This window comes from Heterodontus francisci, unplaced genomic scaffold (assembly GCF_036365525.1).
Source record: "Heterodontus francisci isolate sHetFra1 unplaced genomic scaffold, sHetFra1.hap1 HAP1_SCAFFOLD_980, whole genome shotgun sequence".
Classification (NCBI taxonomy): Eukaryota; Metazoa; Chordata; class Chondrichthyes; order Heterodontiformes; family Heterodontidae; genus Heterodontus; species Heterodontus francisci.
Window position 1 is genome coordinate 135,641 of NW_027141450.1, and position 21,121 is coordinate 156,761.

Here is a 21,121-nt window from a genome sequence, read left to right on the forward strand (position 1 = left end):
CCATAAAAACAGACTGTAAAAGCTTCTATAGATATGTAAAAAGGAAACGTTTGGCTAAGAGAAATGTGGGTCCATTACAGGCAGAGTCAGGAGAATTTATAATGGGGAATAAAGAAATGGCAGAGAAGCTAAATGATTACTTTGTGTCCGTCTTCACTGAGGAAGATACAAGAAATCATCCAGAATTAGAAATCCAAGGGACTAGGGAGAATGAGGAATTGAATGAGGTGTACAAAATCATGAGAGATATAGACAGGCTGGATAGCAAGAGGCTTTTTCCCAGAGTGGGGGATTCAATTACTAGGGGTCACGAGTTCAAAGTGAGAGGGGAAAAGTTTAGGGGGGATATGCGTGGAAAGTTCTTTACGCAGAGGGTGGTGGGTGCCTGGAATGCGTTGCCAGCGGAGGTGGTAGACGCGGGCACGATAGCGTCTTTTAAGATGTATCTAGACAGATACATGAATGGGCAGGAAGCAAAGAGATACAGACCCTCAGAAAATAGGCGACATGTTTAGATAGAGGATCTGGATCGGCGTAGGCTTGGAGGGCCGAAGGGCCTGTTCCTGTGCTGTAATTTTCTTTGTTCTTTCTTTGTTCTTTGAAGGAAATTAATATTAGTAAGAAGATTACATTGGAGAAATTAATGGGGCTGACTGTTGATAAATCCCCAGGACCTGAAATTCTACATCCCAGAGTGTTGAAAGAGGTATCTATGGAGATAGTGGATGCATTGGTGATCATCTTCCAAAATTCTATTGATTCTGGAACGGATCCTGCAGATTGGAAGGTTGCAAATGTCACCCCACTATTTACGAAGGAAGGGAAAGAGAAAACAAGGAATTACAGACCTGTTAGCCTTACATTAGTAGTAGGGAAAATGTTGGAATCTATTCTAAAGGATGTGATAAATGGATGCTTGGCTAATAATGATCTGATTGGGTATAGTCAACATGGATTTATGAGTGGGAAATCATGTTTGACAAACTTGGAGTTTTTTTTTGAGGATGTTACCAACAGAATTGATAAAGGGGAGTCAGTGGACGTAGTATCCTTAGATTTTCAGAAGGCTTTTGATAAAGTCCTCCGCAGGAGGTTGGTTAGCAAAATTAAAGCACATGGGATAGGAGGTAATATACTGGTGTGGATTAAGGATTGGTTAACAGGCAGAAAACAGAGAGTAGGAATAAACAGGTAATTCTCGCGTTGGCAGTCTGTGACTAGTGGGGTACCGCAGGGATCAGTACTTGGGCCCCAGTTGTTCACAATATATATCAATGATTTGGATGTGGGGACCAAATGTAATATTTCCAAGTTCGCAGATGACACAAAATGAGATGGGAATACGTGTTGTGAGGAAAATGCAAAGCAGCTTCAAGGGGATTTGGACAGACTTGGTGAGTGGGCAAGAACATGGCGGATGAAATATAATGTGGAAAAATGTGAGGTTATCCATTTCCGTAGGAGGAACAGATTTGCAAAGTATTTCTTAAATGGTAAGAGATTAGAAAATGTAGATGTACAAAGGGACCTGGGTGTCCTTGTCAATAAGTCACTGAAAGCTAGCATGCAGGTGCAGCAAGCAATTAAGAAGGTTAATGGTATGTTAGCCTTTATTGCAAGAGGATTTGAGTGCAGGAATAGTGAAGTCTTGCTTCAATTGTATAGAACCTTGGTTAGATCGCACCTGGAGTACTGTGTGCAGTTTTGGTCCCCTTACATCAAAAAGGATATTATTGCCATAGAGGGAGTGCAACAAAGGTTCACCAGACTTGTTCCCGGGATGGCGGGACTGTCCTGTGAAGAGAGATTGGGGAAACTGGGCCTGTATTCTCTAGAGCTTCGAAGAATGAGAAATGATCTAATTGAAACCTACAAACTACTTAAATGGATAGACAGGGTAGATGCAGGTAAGATGTTTCCCCTGGTTGGGGAGTCTAGAACCAGGGGACACAATTTCAAAATAAGGGAAAAGCCACTTAGGACAGAGATGAGGAGAAATTTCTTTACTCAGAGGATTGTGAATCTTTGGAATTCTCTATCCCAGAGGGCCGGAAGCTCAGTCATTGAGTATGTTTAAAGCAGAGATTGACAAATTTCTAAATGCCAATGACATAAAGGGATATGAGGATAGTGTGGGGAAAAAGGCATTGAAGTGGATGATCAGCCATGATCGTATTGAATGGCGGTGCAGACTTGATGGGCTGAATAGCCCACTCCTGCTCCTATGTTCCGAACAGGACTCCTGAGAGTCCTGGTCAATATTTACTCCTCAACCAACCCTCCCAAAAACAATCATCCATGCATTATTGATTGCTGTTTGTGGGAGGCGGCACTGTGCAAATTGGCTGCTGTATTTCCTAAATTCTAATAGTAACAACACTTCCAAAGTTTTTAATTGGTTGTGAGGTTGTGAAATGTGCTAGTCAAATGCAAGTTCCTTGATGTCTGTAATTCTTTACTCTTGTAGCCTATGTCCCTATTTGTAATGGTAGGGAAACTATTGGAGAAAATTCTGAAGGAGAGAATCTATCTCCACTTGGAGAGGCAAAATTTGATTAGGAATAGTCAGCATGGCTTTGTCAGAGGGAGGTCATGCCTAACAAATTTGATTGAATTTTTTGAGCATGTGATCAGGTGTGTAGATGAGGGTAGTGCAGTTGATGTAGTTTACATGGATTTCAGCAAAGCCTTTGACAAGGTCCCACATGGGAGACTTATCAAGAAAGCAAATGCACATGGGATACAGGGTAACTTGATAAAGTGGATTCAAAATTGGCTTAGCTGCAGGAGACAGAGAGTGATGACAGACGGCTGTTTTAGTGACTGGAAGCCAGTGTCCAGTGGTGTACCACAGGGATCTGTGCTGGGTCCCCTATTGTTTGTCATTTATATAAACGACATAGATGACTATGTGGGGGGTAGGATCAGTAAGTTCGCGGATGACACAAAGATGGGCCGAGTGGTTAACAGTGAGGTTGAGTGTCTTAGGTTACAGGAAGATATAGACGGGATGGTCAAATGGGCAGAAAAGTGGCAGATGGAATTTAACCCTGAAAAGTGTGAGATGATACACTTTGGAAGGAATAATGTGACACGGAAGTATTCAATTAATGGCCTGACACTGGGAAGTTCCGAGGTACAAAGGGACCTTGGCGTGTTTGTCCATAGATCTCTGAAGGCAGAAGGGCAGGTTAATAGGGTGGTGAAAAAGGCATATGGGACACTTGCCTTTATCAATCGAGGCATAGATTACAAAAGCAGGGAGGTCATGTTGGAGTTGTATAGAACTTTGGTAAGGCCACAGCTGGAGTACTGTGTGCAATTCTGGTCGCCACATTATAGGAAGGATGTGATTGCATTGGAGGGGGTGCAGAGGCGATTCACCAGGATGTTGCCTGGGATGGAACATTTAAGCTATGAAGAGAGGTTGGATAGGCTTGGGTTGTTTTCACTGGAGCAGAGAAGACTGAGGGGTGACCTGATCGAGGTGTACAAGATTATGAGGGGCATGGACAGGGTGGCTAGGGAGCAGCTGTTCCCCTTAGTTGAAGGGTCAGTTATGAGGGGTCACAAGTTTAAGGTGAGGGGCGGGAGGTTTAAGGGGGATTTGAGGAAGAACTTTTTTACCCAGAGGGTGGTGACGGTTTGGAATGCCCTGCCTGGGAGGGTGGTAGATGCAGGTTGCCTCACATCCTTTAAAAAGTAACTGGATGAGCACTTGGCAGGTCATAACATTCAAGGCTATGGGCCAAGTGCTGGCAAATGGGATTAGGTAGTCAGGGCAGGTGTCTTTAATGCATCGGTGCAGACTCGATGGGCCGAAGGGCCTCTTCTGCGCTGTATTATTCTGTTATTCTGTGATTCTGTAATGCCATTATCCTTTTAGCAGCTTTACCTATTTGGTAGCATTTTAAGTTCAATGTAGCCCTCAAGGGGTAAGTTCACTGCAGAGCAGGCCTGGGTGAGGTGTTTTCGAGTTAGGAAAATCAGCTTGTGCAACCAGCCACTGTTTCAATGATCTATTGATTAGGGCTCAGCAGGACGTAGTGTCTCGGAACCCAAGGGGAGGGGCTGTTGGTTTAATTGACCTATTGGCCAATCTCTGCACAGGAAGACCGTCAATGGTCAGCTGCTGTCAAAGAACAAAGAACAGTACAGCACAGGAACAGGCCATTCAGCCCTCCAAGCCTGCGCCGATCTTGATGCCTGCCTAAACTAAAACCTTCTGCACTTCCGGGGTCCGTATCCCTCTATTCCCTTCCTATTCATATATTTGTCAAGATGCATCTTAAACGTCACTATCGTACCTGCTTCCACCACCTCCCCCGGCAGCAAGTTCCAGGCACTCACCACCCTCTGTGTAAAGAACTTGCCTCGCACATCCCCTCTAAACTTTACCCCTCGCACCTTAAACCTATGTCCCCTAGTAACTGACTCTTCCACCCTGGGAAAAAGCTTCTGACTATCCACTCTGTCCATGCCGCTCATAACTTTGTAAACCTTTATCATGTCACCCCTCCACCTCCGTCGTTCCAGTGAAAACAATCTGAGTTTATCCAACATGTCTGTCTCGATAGAAAAGAATAGGACAGTGAAGTGTGTGTTTTGGGCCAGTGTATAAGATCTGGTAAGAGACATACAGGGAGAGTGGGTACGCATATAAAAGCAAAATACTGCAGATGCTGGAAATTTGAAATAAAAACAAGAAATGCTGGAAATACTCAGCAGGTCTGGCAGCATCTGTGGAGAGAGAAGCAGAGTTAACCTTTCAGGTTTGTGACCTTTCATCAGAACTGGCAAAGGTTAGAAGTGTAATAAGTTTTAAGCAAATAAAGCGGGGGTGGGGCAAAAGATAACAAAAGGGAAGGTGTTGTTAGGACGGAGGGTCACAGAGAATAACCGACCAGAAGGTCATGGAGCAAAGGCAAAGGGTATGGTGAAAGACAAACCGTTAGTGCAGAAAAGGTGTTAAATGACTGAATAATGAACAACCCTGGCCAAAAGAACAAACATGAAAAAAAACTGTGGACAAGCACATGGTAAAAAAATGAATGATGAAACCAACTAAAATAAAATAAAAAGAAAAAAGAATATTGAGGAGAGAGGAGGTAAATGGGGAGGTATTACACCTTCTGCGATTGCATGGGAAGGTGCCATGGGAAGGGGATGAAGTGTCAGGGGTAATGGAGGACTGGACCAGGGTGTCGCAGAGGGAACAATCCCTTTGGAATACTGACAGGAGAGGGGAGGGGAAGATGCATTTGGTAGTGGCATCACACTGGAGGTGGCGGAAATGGCGGAGGATGATCCTTTGGATTTGGAGGCTGATGGGGTGGAAAGTGAGGACAAGGGGAACCCTGACACGGTTTCAGGAAGGAGGGGAAGGGGTGAGGGTAGAGGTGCGGGAATTGAGCCGGACACAGTTGAGGGCCATGTCAACCACAGTAGGGGGGAATCCTTGGTTGAGGAAAAAGGAAGACATATCAGAAGCGCTGTTGGGGAAGGTAGCATCATCAGAGGAGATGCGTCAGAGACGGAAAAACTGGGAGAATGGAATGGAGTCCTTACAGGAGGTAGGGTGTGAAGAAGTGTAGTCGAGGTAGCTGTGGGAGTCGGTGGGCTTATAATGGATATTAGTAGACAACCTATCCCCAGAGATGGAGACAGAGAAGTCGAGGAAGGGAAGGGAAGTGTCGGAGAAGGACCATGTAAAGGTGAGAGAAAGGTGGAAATTGGCAGCAAAGTTGATAAGGTTTTCCAGTTCGGAGCGGGAGCAGGAAACAGCACCGATACAGTCATCAATGTACCGGAAAAAGAGTTGGGGGAGGGGGCCTGAGTAGGACTGGAATAAGGAATGTTCGACATATCCCACAAAAAACAGACTTAACTAGGACCCATAGCAACACCTTTGTACACTGTAGGAGACTTTTTTCTATTGGGGTTCATGTATCTTCAGTGGATTCAGAGGCTTGTGAGAAAGAGATAGGAGCAGACTGGAGAGAGAGCTTCTCAGTCCAGGAGAAAACGTCTTTCTGCCCAAACTGTTTGTACAAATTCAAAAAACTCAAGTTGCCCAGCAGGTTAGTCATGTGACTAGCTGGTTTGACCATGTCCGCTTGTGTATTCGGCCATCTTAGCAATTAACCTGGAATGCGAGCTCCCCCACCTTCAACGTCTGGTGATCAAAAGTCCATTGTGTGTTGAATGTCAGGGAATGGCTGCTTTGTCCTTCCTAAAAAATTTTCAGCCAGAGTGGTTGGAATCTGGAACACACTGCCTGAAGGGGTGGTAGAGGCAGGAACCCTCACAGCATTTAAGAAGTATTTAGATGAGCACTTGAAACGCCATAGCATACAAGGCTACGGGTCAAGTGCTGGAAAATGGGACTGGAAGAGTTAGGTGCTTGATGGTCGGCACAGACACGATGGGCCAAAGGGCCTGTTTCTACGCTGTATAACTCTATGACTCTAAAATTAATGTGGCTCATTCTTGGCAGGTGGGGGCCGAGCATGACAAGACTAATATCAGGAAACTGGAATACAATGTGAGGAGAGTTACTGAAGAAAGATGAAGCTAGGGGAGATCTACTATAAATGTTACTCTGTACATTCACTTCATGTAAATCAACAAAGTGACTGATTTTACATTCAGCTTTGGCTCAGTTAAATGTTATTCAGTTCTTCATTCAGAAAATTGGGATGGTGGTTAATAGATACAGTGAAAAGCTGTATTCAGGTGTCACGCGCATCAGAAGTACGATGATACAACAATCATGGAGTAACTCTGAAGAGTTCTGAAAAAACAGACTTTGTCTTTAAAAAATGAACCTTTATTTTAGAAAGTTTACAATGGTCCAAAATGGCCACCGAAGAAAAAGGGGATTGGCCTTTTGTATATTCAAACATTCTGACAAAGACGAAGGACAAATCTTCAAAGCCAAAAGGTGTTAATGAAACCCATCTTACACCTAACCTAAAAACATTACAGAATTGAACGTCTTCTTCTAAAACAAAGGAGGTGTGAAGTAGCCATGTCCTGGGCCATTGCGTGATCGCCATGGGATGGAAACCAGTGTATCTCCTAACAGGAGGCGAGAGGTGACAGTTTTACCTTAAAACAAAGACAGCCAGAGAGAGAGAGAGAGAGACCCAGAAGGTGAAATTACTTGTAACAGCTTGAGCTCAAGCCCAGCCAGAAAGCACATGCCCTGCTGAAAAAAATCCGACATCGACAGTATACAGCAGAGACAGCTGGAAATGACCCACCATCTTCAACAGAACCTTCAATCAGGAGAGAAATCTACAATCATTTCAGGCCTGCATTCATCTATAACTTAATTCTCAAGAGAATTCAACAGGTTTATTGTAACCTTTCTCCCCACTAAAAAACCACCTTCCTCTTTCCCTTCTCTATCTATTTCTTCTGTGTGCATTTGTGAGTGAATGCGTGAGTGGATGTGGTTGTGACAATTTTGGGATAAGGCGTATTGATCAATAAACAATTGTCTTTCTGTTTTTTAAAACCTACAGGAAAACCCGTTCACTGACTGGTTATTTGAAAAATAAAACACTGAGGGGCTAAGCTCTAATACAAATACACTTGCTTTGGTCAAGTGGGGAGTTGAACAATGGGAACCACCCATGTCACAACATGTGGCTGTAACAAACTAGGGGCTTAAAGCCAGGATCTGAACTGCCAGATAAACAGGAGATTTGGAAAATGGGAGGAAAGTTAACCTCTAAAATTGTTGAAAAATAAACAAACAGGTTTTCTTGTATTCTTCTGGGTTTTTTTTTCTATGGTTCTAGAAACAAAAGAGATGGCTAAATTTAATGCTAAGGAATTTGTAGAGCAGGGAGAGATATCCCATGATAAGTTAAACAAATTCAGTGTTGAAGATTGAAAAAGCTTAGCTTCAGAAAGATGGGAATCACTTTCAGACAAAACGCAAAGAAACCTGAACTGGTGAAAAGTCTAGCAAACCATTTTAAACTTACCCCTGAACTAGAAGAAGAAACTCTAGAATTAGTGTCTGAAAACATAATTCTGGCTAGAATCCAGAAAAATGAAGAGTTTCAGCTTCAAAAGGAAAAAGAGGAAAGAGAGATACGAAGAGAGGAGGCAGCAAGAAGGTTTGAGCTGCAGAGACTGCAAACCCAAAATGGAAATACTGCTAGTCACTCAAACCTTGTTCCCCAATTCAAAGCAAAACGTTGATGTTCTGAGACACCAAGGCTAATGCCAAAATTTAATGAGGAGGAGGTTGAGTCATATTTTATTTCATTTGAGAAAATAGCTACTAGGCTTAAATGGCCAAAATGATTCTGGACTCTCCTCTTTCAAGGCCAGTTTGTGGGTAGGACTCGTGAAACTTTTTCCCTTTTATCAGAAGAAAGCTCCTCTGGTTACGAACAAACTAAAACTGCAATTCTAAATGCATATCAGCTAATCCGGAAGCATATAGACACATCCGGAAAAGACCCACACAGACACATTGAATTTGAAAGAATCAAAAGTTTGGCTTTTGATAACAGAGGGTCTCTCAAACTAGAACCCTCATATGAAAATTTGAGAGAAGTGATGTTACTGCAAGAATTTAAAAATAGCATTTCAAGTAGTATAAGAACACACATCAAAGAACAAAGAGTCACAAGAGTAAGGGAAGCAGCTAAAATGGCTGACGACTATGAACTAATCCATAAATCTCGTACTCTGAATAAATTTGGGTCTAGTAACTTGTACAAGCTAGGGAGAGAGCAGGGATGCAGAGGAATCAGAAATGGGCTTGAGAGAAAAGGAGAACAGGGAAGGAAAACACAACCAGTCTTCAACTTTAAAAGGAGAAACCCAGGGGATAAACCAGTAGGGGTCCATCCAATATGCTTCCAATGTGGCAAATCTGGGCATGTCCAGGCTAATTGTTGGTATGCCAAAAAACCAGCAGGAGGCGCTGCAGTCAAGCCTGTGTCTGTGGCTTTGAAAGTTATACACCTGTGTTTTAATATCAGAACTTTTTGCACAAAAGAAAAATTAGTCCTTCTGTGTCCCAGGCACCAGTCAAGCAGATAACCATCCTCCGGGATACTGGTTGCTTTCAAACCCTACTGGTAGCCAAGTGGACAGAAATGCCACCCAAAAGCAGAACAAATACCATGGTATTAGTAAAAGGGCTTACTGGCAAATGCTTGGACGTTCCATTAGTTCAAATTTACCGACAGAGTAAATTGTTCACTGGGGTTGTGACAGTCAGAATCATTCTGACTTTACCCATGCAGGGGGCAGACCTATTGCTGTGCAGTGACTTGGCAGAAAGCACAGTATTGTACCCAGAGGGTCCACAGCAGTTCACAGAGACAGGAGAAACTGAGAGGAGAAAACAAAACTCTGTACAACTGCAGAGGGCTGGGGATGACCCAAAAATGCCAGGGGACAAGAGAGCCAGACGAATTTAAAAAGGCCCAGATAGAGCCAAAAAGATTAAAAGAAGCTACACAGTTACAATTACATCGAGACTGCCTGTTCCAGTTACACAGTGATTATCAGTTCCAGCTGCACAGTGATTATCTGTTCCATTTACACAGTGATTATCTGTTCCAGTTCCACAGTGATTATCTGTTCCAGCTGCACAGTGATTATCAGTTCCAGTTACACAGTGATTATCAGTTCCAGCTGCACAGTGATTATCTGTTCCATTTACACAGTGATTATCTGTTCCATTTACACAGTGATTATCTGTTCCAGTTACACAGTGATTATCTGTTCCAGTTACACAGTGATTATCTGTTCCATTTACACAGTGATTATCTGTTCCAGTTACACTGTGATTATCTGTTCCATTTACACAGTGATTATCTGTTCCAGTTACACAGTGATTATCTGTTCCAGTTCCACGGTGATTATCTGTTCCATTTACACAGTGATTATCTGTTCCAGTTACACAGTGATTATCTGTTCCAGTTCCACAGTGATTATCTGTTCCATTTACACAGTGATTATCTGTTCCAGTTACACTGTGATTATCTGTTCCAGTTACACAGTGATTATCTGTTCCATTTACACAGTGATTATCTGTTCCAGTTACACTGTGATTATCTGTTCCAGTTACACAGTGATTATCTGTTCCATTTACACAGTGATTATCTGTTCCATTTACACAGTGATTATCTGTTCCAGTTCTACAGTGATTATCTGTTCCAGCTGCACAGTGATTATCTGTTCCATTTACACAGTGATTATCTGTTCCATTTACACAGTGATTATCTGTTCCAGTTACACAGTGATTATCTGTTCCATTTACACAGTGATTATCTGTTCCATTTACACAGTGATTATCTGTTCCATTTACACAGTGATTATCTGTTCCATTTACACAGTGATTATCTGTTCCAGTTACACAGTGATTATCTGTTCCATTTACACAGTGATTATCTGTTCCATTTACACAGTGATTATCTGTTCCATTTACACAGTGATTATCTGATCCAGCTGCACAGTGATTATCAGTTCCAGTTACACAGTGATTATCTGTTCCAGCTGCACAGTGATTATCTGTTCCAGCTGCACACTGATTATCTGTTCCAGTTACACAGTGATTATCTGTTCCATTTACACAGTGATTATCTGTTCCATTTACACAGTGATTATCTGTTCCAGTTACACAGTGATTATCTGTTCCAGTTCCACAGTGATTATCTGTTCCAGCTGCACACTGATTATCTGTTCCAGTTACACAGTGATTATCTGTTCCATTTACACAGTGATTATCTGTTCCATTTACACAGTGATTATCTGTTCCAGTTACACAGTGATTATCTGTTCCATTTACACAGTGATTATCTGTTCCATTTACACAGTGATTATCTGTTCCATTTACACAGTGATTATCTGATCCAGCTGCACAGTGATTATCAGTTCCAGTTACACAGTGATTATCTGTTCCAGCTGCACAGTGATTATCTGTTCCAGCTGCACACTGATTATCTGTTCCAGTTACACAGTGATTATCTGTTCCAGTTCCACAGTGATTATCTGTTCCAGCTGCACACTGATTATCTGTTCCAGTTACACAGTGATTATCTGTTCCAGTTACACAGTGATTATCTGTTCCATTTACACAGTGATTATCTGTTCCAGTTACACAGTGATTATCTGTTCCATTTACACAGTGATTATCTGTTCCATTTACACAGTGATTATCTGTTCCATTTACACAGTGATTATCTGATCCAGCTGCACAGTGATTATCAGTTCCAGTTACACAGTGATTATCTGTTCCAGCTGCACAGTGATTATCTGTTCCAGCTGCACACTGATTATCTGTTCCAGTTACACAGTGATTATCTGTTCCAGTTCCACAGTGATTATCTGTTCCAGCTGCACACTGATTATCTGTTCCAGTTACACAGTGATTATCTGTTCCAGTTCCACAGTGATTATCTGTTCCAGTTCCACAGTGATTATCTGTTCCATTTACACAGTGATTATCTGTTCCAGTTACACTGTGATTATCTGTTCCATTTACACAGTGATTATCTGTTCCAGTTACACAGTGATTATCTGTTCCAGTTCCACGGTGATTATCTGTTCCATTTACACAGTGATTATCTGTTCCAGTTACACAGTGATTATCTGTTCCAGTTCCACAGTGATTATCTGTTCCATTTACACAGTGATTATCTGTTCCAGTTACACTGTGATTATCTGTTCCAGTTACACAGTGATTATCTGTTCCATTTACACAGTGATTATCTGTTCCAGTTACACTGTGATTATCTGTTCCATTTACACAGTGATTATCTGTTCCATTTACACAGTGATTATCTGTTCCAGTTCTACAGTGATTATCTGTTCCATTTACACAGTGATTATCTGTTCCAGTTACACTGTGATTATCTGTTCCATTTACACAGTGATTATCTGTTCCATTTACACAGTGATTATCTGTTCCAGTTCTACAGTGATTATCTGTTCCATTTACACAGTGATTATCTGTTCCATTTACACAGTGATTATCTGTTCCAGTTACACTGTGATTATCTGTTCCAGTTACACAGTGATTATCTGTTCCATTTACACAGTGATTATCTGTTCCAGTTACACTGTGATTATCTGTTCCAGTTACACAGTGATTATCTGTTCCATTTACACAGTGATTATCTGTTCCAGTTACACAGTGATTATCTGTTCCATTTACACAGTGATTATCTGTTCCAGTTACACAGTGATTATCTGTTCCATTTACACAGTGATTATCTGTTCCATTTACACAGTGATTATCTGTTCCAGTTCTACAGTGATTATCTGTTCCAGCTGCACAGTGATTATCTGTTCCATTTACACAGTGATTATCTGTTCCATTTACACAGTGATTATCTGTTCCAGTTACACAGTGATTATCTGTTCCATTTACACAGTGATTATCTGTTCCATTTACACAGTGATTATCTGTTCCAGTTCTACAGTGATTATCTGTTCCAGCTGCACAGTGATTATCTGTTCCATTTACACAGTGATTATCTGTTCCAGCTGCACAGTGATTATCTGTTCCATTTACACAGTGATTATCTGTTCCAGCTGCACACTGATTATCTGTTCCATTTACACAGTGATTATCTGTTCCAGTTACACAGTGATTATCTGTTCCATTTACACAGTGATTATCTGTTCCATTTACACAGTGATTATCTGTTCCAGTTCCACAGTGATTATCTGTTCCATTTACACAGTGATTATCTGTTCCAGTTACACAGTGATTATCTGTTCCAGTTCCACTGTGATTATCTGTTCCAGCTGCACACTGATCATCTGTTCCATTTACACAGTGATTATCTGTTCCAGTTCCACAGTGATTATCTGTTCCATTTACACAGTGATTATCTGTTCCAGCTACACAGTGATTATCTGTTCCATTTACACAGTGATTATCTGTTCCAGTTACACAGTGATTATCTGTTCCAGTTCTACAGTGATTATCTGTTCCAGCTGCACAGTGATTATCTGTTCCATTTACACAGTGATTATCTGTTCCAGCTGCACAGTGATTATCTGTTCCATTTACACAGTGATTATCTGTTCCAGCTGCACACTGATTATATGTTCCAGTTACACAGTGATTATCTGTTCCATTTACACAGTGATTATCTGTTCCAGTTCTACAGTGATTATCTGTTCCAGCTGCACAGTGATTATCTGTTCCATTTACACAGTGATTATCTGTTCCAGCTGCACAGTGATTATCTGTTCCATTTACACAGTGATTATCTGTTCCAGCTGCACACTGATTATATGTTCCAGTTACACAGTGATTATCTGTTCCAGGAGCACAGTGATTATCTGTTCCAGCTGCACACTGATTATCTGTTCCAGTTACACAGTGATTATCTGTTCCATTTACACAGTGATTATCTGTTCCAGCTGCACACTGATTATCTGTTCCAGTTACACAGTGATTATCTGTTCCAGCTACACACTGATTATCTGTTCCAGTTACACAGTGATTATCTGTTCCAGCTACACAGTGATTATCTGTTCCAGCTGCACAGTGATTATCTGTTCAGGCAGCACAGTGATTATCTGTTCCATTTACACAGTGATTATCTGTTCCAGCTACACAGTGATTATCTGTTCCAGTTACACAGTGATTATCTGTTCCAGCTGCACACTGATTATCTGTTCCAGTTACACAGTGATTATCTGTTCCAGCTACACAGTGATTATCTGTTCCAGCTGCACTGTGATTATCTGTTCCAGCAGCACAGTGATTATCTGTTCCAGTTACACAGTGATTATCTGTTCCATTTACACAGTGATTATCTGTTCCAGCTGCACAGTGATTATCTGTTCCAGCTACACAGTGATTATCTGTTCCAGTTACACAGTGATTATCTGTTCCAGCTGCACAGTGATTATCTGTTCCATTTACACAGTGATTATCTGTTCCAGCTGCACACTGATTATCTGTTCCAGTTACACAGTGATTATCTGTTCCAGCTGCACACTGATTATCTGTTCCAGCTACACACTGATTATCTCTTCCAGCTGCACAGTGATTATCTGTTCCAGTTACACAGTGATTATCTGTTCCAGCTACACAGTGATTATCTGTTCCAGCTGCACAGTGATTATCTGTTCCAGCTGCACAGTGATTATCTGTTCCAGCTGCACAGTGATTATCTGTTCCAGCTACACACTGATTATCTCTTCCAGCTGCACAGTGATTATCTGTTCCATTTACACATTGATTATCTGTTCCAGTTACACAGTGATTATCTGTTCCAGCTACACACTGATTATCTCTTCCAGCTGCACAGTGATTATCTGTTCCATTTACACAGTGATTATCTGTTCCATTTACACAGTGATTATCTGTTCCAGCTACACAGTGATTATCTGTTCCAGTTACACTGTGATTATCTGTTCCAGTTACACAGTGATTATCTGTTCCAGCTACACACTGATTATCTGTTCCATTTACACAGTGATTATCTGTTCCATTTACACAGTGATTATCTGTTCCAGCTACACAGTGATTATCTGTTCCAGTTACACTGTGATTATCTGTTCCAGTTACACTGTGATTATCTGTTCCAGCTACACAGTGATTATCTGTTCCAGCTACACAGTGATTATCTGTTCCAGCTGCACAGTGATTATCTGTTCCAGCTGCACAGTGATTATCTGTTCCAGCTGCACAGTGATTATCTGTTCCAGCTGCACAGTGATTATCTGTTCCAGTTACACTGTGATTATCTGTTCCAGCTACACAGTGATTATCTGTTCCAGCTACACAGTGATTATCTGTTCCAGCTGCACAGTGATTATCTGTTCCAGTTACACAGTGATTATCTGTTCCAGCTACACGGTGATTATCTGTTCCAGTTACACAGTGATTATCTGTTCCAGCTGCACAGTGATTATCTGTTCCAGCTGCACAGTGATTATCTGTTCCAGCTGCACAGTGATTATCTGTTCCAGCTGCACAGTGATTATCTGTTCCAGCTGCACAGTGATTATCTGTTCCATTTACACAGTGATTATCTGTTCCAGCTACACAGTGATTATCTGTTCCAGCTACACAGTGATTATCTGTTCCAGCTACACAGTGATTATCTGTTCCAGCTGCACAGTGATTATCTGTTCCAGCTGCACAGTGATTATCTGTTCCAGCTGCACAGTGATTATCTGTTCCAGCTGCACAGTGATTATCTGTTCCAGCTGCACAGTGATTATCTGTTCCAGCTACACAGTGATTATCTGTTCCAGCTGCACAGTGATTATCTGTTCCAGTTACACAGTGATTATCTGTTCCAGCTGCACAGTGATTATCTGTTCCAGCTGCACAGTGATTATCTGTTCCAGCTGCACAGTGATTATCTGTTCCAGCTGCACAGTGATTATCTGTTCCAGCTGCACAGTGATTATCTGTTCCAGCTACACACTGATTATCTCTTCCAGCTGCACAGTGATTATCTGTTCCAGTTACACAGTGATTATCTGTTCCAGCTACACAGTGATTATCTGTTCCAGCTGCACAGTGATTATCTGTTCCAGCTGCACAGTGATTATCTGTTCCAGCTGCACAGTGATTATCTGTTCCAGCTACACACTGATTATCTCTTCCAGCTGCACAGTGATTATCTGTTCCATTTACACATTGATTATCTGTTCCAGTTACACAGTGATTATCTGTTCCAGCTACACACTGATTATCTCTTCCAGCTGCACAGTGATTATCTGTTCCATTTACACAGTGATTATCTGTTCCATTTACACAGTGATTATCTGTTCCAGCTACACAGTGATTATCTGTTCCAGTTACACTGTGATTATCTGTTCCAGTTACACAGTGATTATCTGTTCCAGCTACACACTGATTATCTGTTCCATTTACACAGTGATTATCTGTTCCATTTACACAGTGATTATCTGTTCCAGCTACACAGTGATTATCTGTTCCAGTTACACTGTGATTATCTGTTCCAGTTACACTGTGATTATCTGTTCCAGCTACACAGTGATTATCTGTTCCAGCTACACAGTGATTATCTGTTCCATTTACACAGTGATTATCTGTTCCAGCTACACACTGATTATCTCTTCCAGCTGCACAGTGATTATCTGTTCCATTTACACAGTGATTATCTGTTCCATTTACACAGTGATTATCTGTTCCATTTACACTGTGATTATCTGTTCCAGTTACACTGTGATTATCTGTTCCAGCTACACAGTGATTATCTGTTCCAGCTACACAGTGATTATCTGTTCCATTTACACAGTGATTATCTGTTCCAGCTACACACTGATTATCTCTTCCAGCTGCACAGTGATTATCTGTTCCATTTACACAGTGATTATCTGTTCCATTTACACAGTGATTATCTCTTCCAGCTGCACGGTGATTATCTGTTCCATTTACACAGTGATTATCTGTTCCATTTACACTGTGATTATCTGTTCCAGTTACACAGTGATTATCTGTTCCAGTTACACAGTGATTATCTGTTCCATTTACACAGTGATTATCTGTTCCAGTTACACAGTGATTATCTGTTCCATTTACACAGTGATTATCTGTTCCAGTTACACAGTGATTATCTGTTCCAGCTACACACTGATTATCTCTTCCAGCTGCACAGTGATTATCTGTTCCAGTTACACAGTGATTATCTGTTCCAGCTACACACTGATTATCTCTTCCAGCTGCACAGTGATTATCTGTTCCATTTACACAGTGATTATCTGTTCCAGCTACACAGTGATTATCTGTTCCAGTTACACAGTGATTATCTCTTCCAGTTACACAGTGATTATCTGTTCCATTTACACAGTGATTATCTGTTCCATTTACACAGTGATTATCTGTTCCATTTACACAGTGATTATCTCTTCCAGCTGCACAGTGATTATCTGTTCCATTTACACAGTGATTATCTGTTCCATTTACACACTGATTATCTCTTCCAGCTGCACAGTGATTATCTGTTCCATTTACACAGTGATTATCTGTTCCAGCTACACAGTGATTATCTGTTCCAGTTACACAGTGATTATCTCTTCCAGTTACACAGTGATTATCTGTTCCATTTACACAGTGATTATCTGTTCCATTTACACAGTGATTATCTGTTCCATTTACACAGTGATTATCTCTTCCAGCTGCACAGTGATTATCTGTTCCATTTACACAGTGATTATCTCTTCCAGCTACACAGTGATTATCTGTTCCAGTTACACAGTGATTATCTGTTCCAGCTACACACTGATTATCTCTTCCAGCTGCACAGTGATTATCTGTTCCATTTACACAGTGATTATCTGTTCCAGCTACACAGTGATTATCTGTTCCAGTTACACAGTGATTATCTCTTCCAGTTACACAGTGATTATCTGTTCCATTTACACAGTGATTATCTGTTCCATTTACACAGTGATTATCTGTTCCATTTACACAGTGATTATCTGTTCCATTTACACTGTGATTATCTGTTCCAGTTACACAGTGATTATCTGTTCCAGTTACACAGTGATTATCTGTTCCAGCTGCACAGTGATTATCTGTTCCAGTTACACAGTGATTATCTGTTCCATTTACACAGTGATTATCTGTTCCAGCTGCACAGTGATTATCTGTTCCAGTTACACGGTGATTATCTGTTCCATTTACACAGTGATTATCTGTTCCAGTTACACAGTGATTATCTGTTCCAGCTGCACAGTGATTATCTGTTCCATTTACACAGTGATTATCTGTTCCAGTTACACAGTGATTATCTGTTCCAGCTGCACAGTGATTATCTGTTCCAGTTACACGGTGATTATCTGTTCCATTTACACAGTGATTATCTGTTCCATTTACACTGTGATTATCTGTTCCAGTTACACAGTGATTATCTGTTCCATTTACACAGTGATTATCTGTTCCAGCTGCACACTGATTATCTGTTCCATTTACACAGTGATTATCTGTTCCATTTACACAGTGATTATCTGTTCCATTTACACAGTGATTATCTGTTCCAGTTACACAGTGATTATCTGTTCCATTTACACAGTGATTATCTGTTCCATTTACACAGTGATTATCTGTTCCAGCTGCACACTGATTATCTGTTCCATTTACACAGTGATTATCTGTTCCATTTACACAGTGATTATCTGTTCCATTTACACAGTGATTATCTGTTCCATTTACACAGTGATTATCTCTTCCAGCTACACAGTGATTATCTGTTCCAGCTGCACACTGATTATCTGTTCCAGTTACACAGTGATTATCTGTTCCAGCTACACTGTGATTATCTGTTCCAGTTACACAGTGATTATCTGTTCCAGTTACACAGTGATTATCTGTTCCAGCTACACTGTGATTATCTGTTCCAGTTACACTGTGATTATCTGTTCCAGTTACACAGTGATTATCTGTTCCAGCTACACTGTGATTATCTGTTCCAGTTACACTGTGATTATCTGTTCCAGTTACACAGTGATTATCTGTTCCAGTTACACAGTGATTATCTGTTCCAGCTACACTGTGATTATCTGTTCCAGTTACACTGTGATTATCTGTTCCAGTTACACAGTGATTATCTGTTCCAGCTACACTGTGATTATCTGTTCCAGTTACACTGTGATTATCTGTTCCAGTTACACAGTGATTATCTGTTCCAGTTACACAGTGATTATCTGTTCCAGCTACACTGTGATTATCTGTTCCAGTTACACTGTGATTATCTGTTCCAGCTACACAGTGATTATCTGTTCCAGCTACACTGTGATTATCTGTTCCAGCTACACTGTGATTATCTGTTCCAGTTACACTGTGATTATCTGTTCCAGTTACACAGTGATTATCTGTTCCAGTTACACAGTGATTATCTGTTCCAGTTACACAGTGATTATCTGTTCCAGCTACACTGTGATTATCTGTTCCAGTTACACAGTGATTATCTGTTCCAGTTACACAGTGATTATCTGTTCCAGCTACACTGTGATTATCTGTTCCAGTTACACTGTGATTATCTGTTCCAGTTACACAGTGATTATCTGTTCCAGCTACACTGTGATTATCTGTTCCAGTTACACAGTGATTATCTGTTCCAGCTGCACAGTGATTATCTGTTCCATTTACACTGTGATTATCTGTTCCAGTTACACAGTGATTATCTGTTCCAGCTACACTGTGATTATCTGTTCCAGTTACACAGTGATTATCTGTTCCATTTACACTGTGATTATCTGTTCCAGTTACACAGTGATTATCTGTTCCAGTTACACAGTGATTATCTGTTCCATTTACACAGTGATTATCTGTTCCAGCTGCACACTGATTATCTGTTCCATTTACACAGTGATTATCTGTTCCATTTACACAGTGATTATCTGTTCCATTTACACAGTGATTATCTGTTCCAGTTACACAGTGATTATCTCTTCCAGCTACACAGTGATTATCTGTTCCAGCTGCACACTGATTATCTGTTCCAGTTACACAGTGATTATCTGTTCCATTTACACAGTGATTATCTGTTCCATTTACACAGTGATTATCTGTTCCAGTTACACAGTGATTATCTGTTCCAGCTACACAATGATTATCTGTTCCAGCTGCACAGTGATTATCTGTTCCAGTTACACAGTGATTATCTGTTCCATTTACACAGTGATTATCTGTTCCAGCTGCACAGTGATTATCTGTTCCAGCTGCACAGTGATTATCTGTTCCAGTTACACAGTGATTATCTGTTCCATTTACACAGTGATTATCTGTTCCATTTACACAGTGATTATCTTTTCCAGCTGCACACTGATTATCTGTTCCATTTACACAGTGATTATCTGTTCCATTTACACAGTGATTATCTGTTCCATTTACACAGTGATTATCTGTTCCATTTACACAGTGATTATCTCTTCCAGCTGCACAGTGATTATCTGTTCCATTTACACAGTGATTATCTGTTCCATTTACACTGTGATTATCTGTTCCAGTTACACAGTGATTATCTGTTCCATTTACACAGTGATTATCTGTTCCATTTACACTGTGATTATCTGTTCCATTTACACAGTGATTATCTGTTCCATTTACACTGTGATTATCTGTTCCAGTTACACAGTGATTATCTGTTCCAGCGACACACTGATTATCTCTTCCAGCTGCACAGTGATTATCTGTTCCATTTACACTGTGATTATCTGTTCCAGTTACACAGTGATTATCTGTTCCAGTTACACTGTGATTATCTGTTCCATTTACACAGTGATTATCTGTTCCATTTACACAGTGATTATCTGTTCCAGCTACACAGTGATTATCTGTTCCAGTTACACAGTGATTATCTGTTCCATTTACACAGTGATTATCTGTTCCAGTTACACAGTGATTATCTGTTCCATTTACACTGTGATTATCTGTTCCAGTTACACAGTGATTATCTGTTCCAGCTGCACAGTGATTATCTGTTCCATTTACACACTGATTATCTCTTCCAGCTGCACAGTGATTATCTGTTCCATTTACACTGTGATTATCTGTTCCAGTTACACAGTGATTATCTGTTCCATTTACACTGTGATTATCTGTTCCAGTTACACAGTGATTATCTGTTCCAGTTACACAGTGATTATCTGTTCCATTTACACTGTGATTATCTGTTCCAGTTACACAGTGATTATCTGTTCCAGCTACACACTGATTATCTCTTCCAGCTGCACAGTGATTATCTGTTCCATTTACACTGTGATTATCTGTTCCAGTTACACAGTGATTATCTGTTCCAGTTACACAGTGATTATCTGTTCCAGTTACACAGTGATTATCTGTTCCATTTACACAGTGATTATCTGTTCCAGTTACACAGTGATTATCTGTTCCAGTTACACAGTGATTATCTGTTCCATTTACACAGTGATTATCTGTTCCATTTACACTGTGATTATCTGTTCCAGTTACACAGTGATTATCTGTTCCATTTACACAGTGATTATCTGTTCCATTTACACTGTGATTATCTGTTCCATTTACACAGTGATTATCTGTTCCATTTACACTGTGATTATCTTTTCCAGTTACACAGTGATTATCTGTTCCAGCTACACACTGATTATCTCTTCCAGCTGC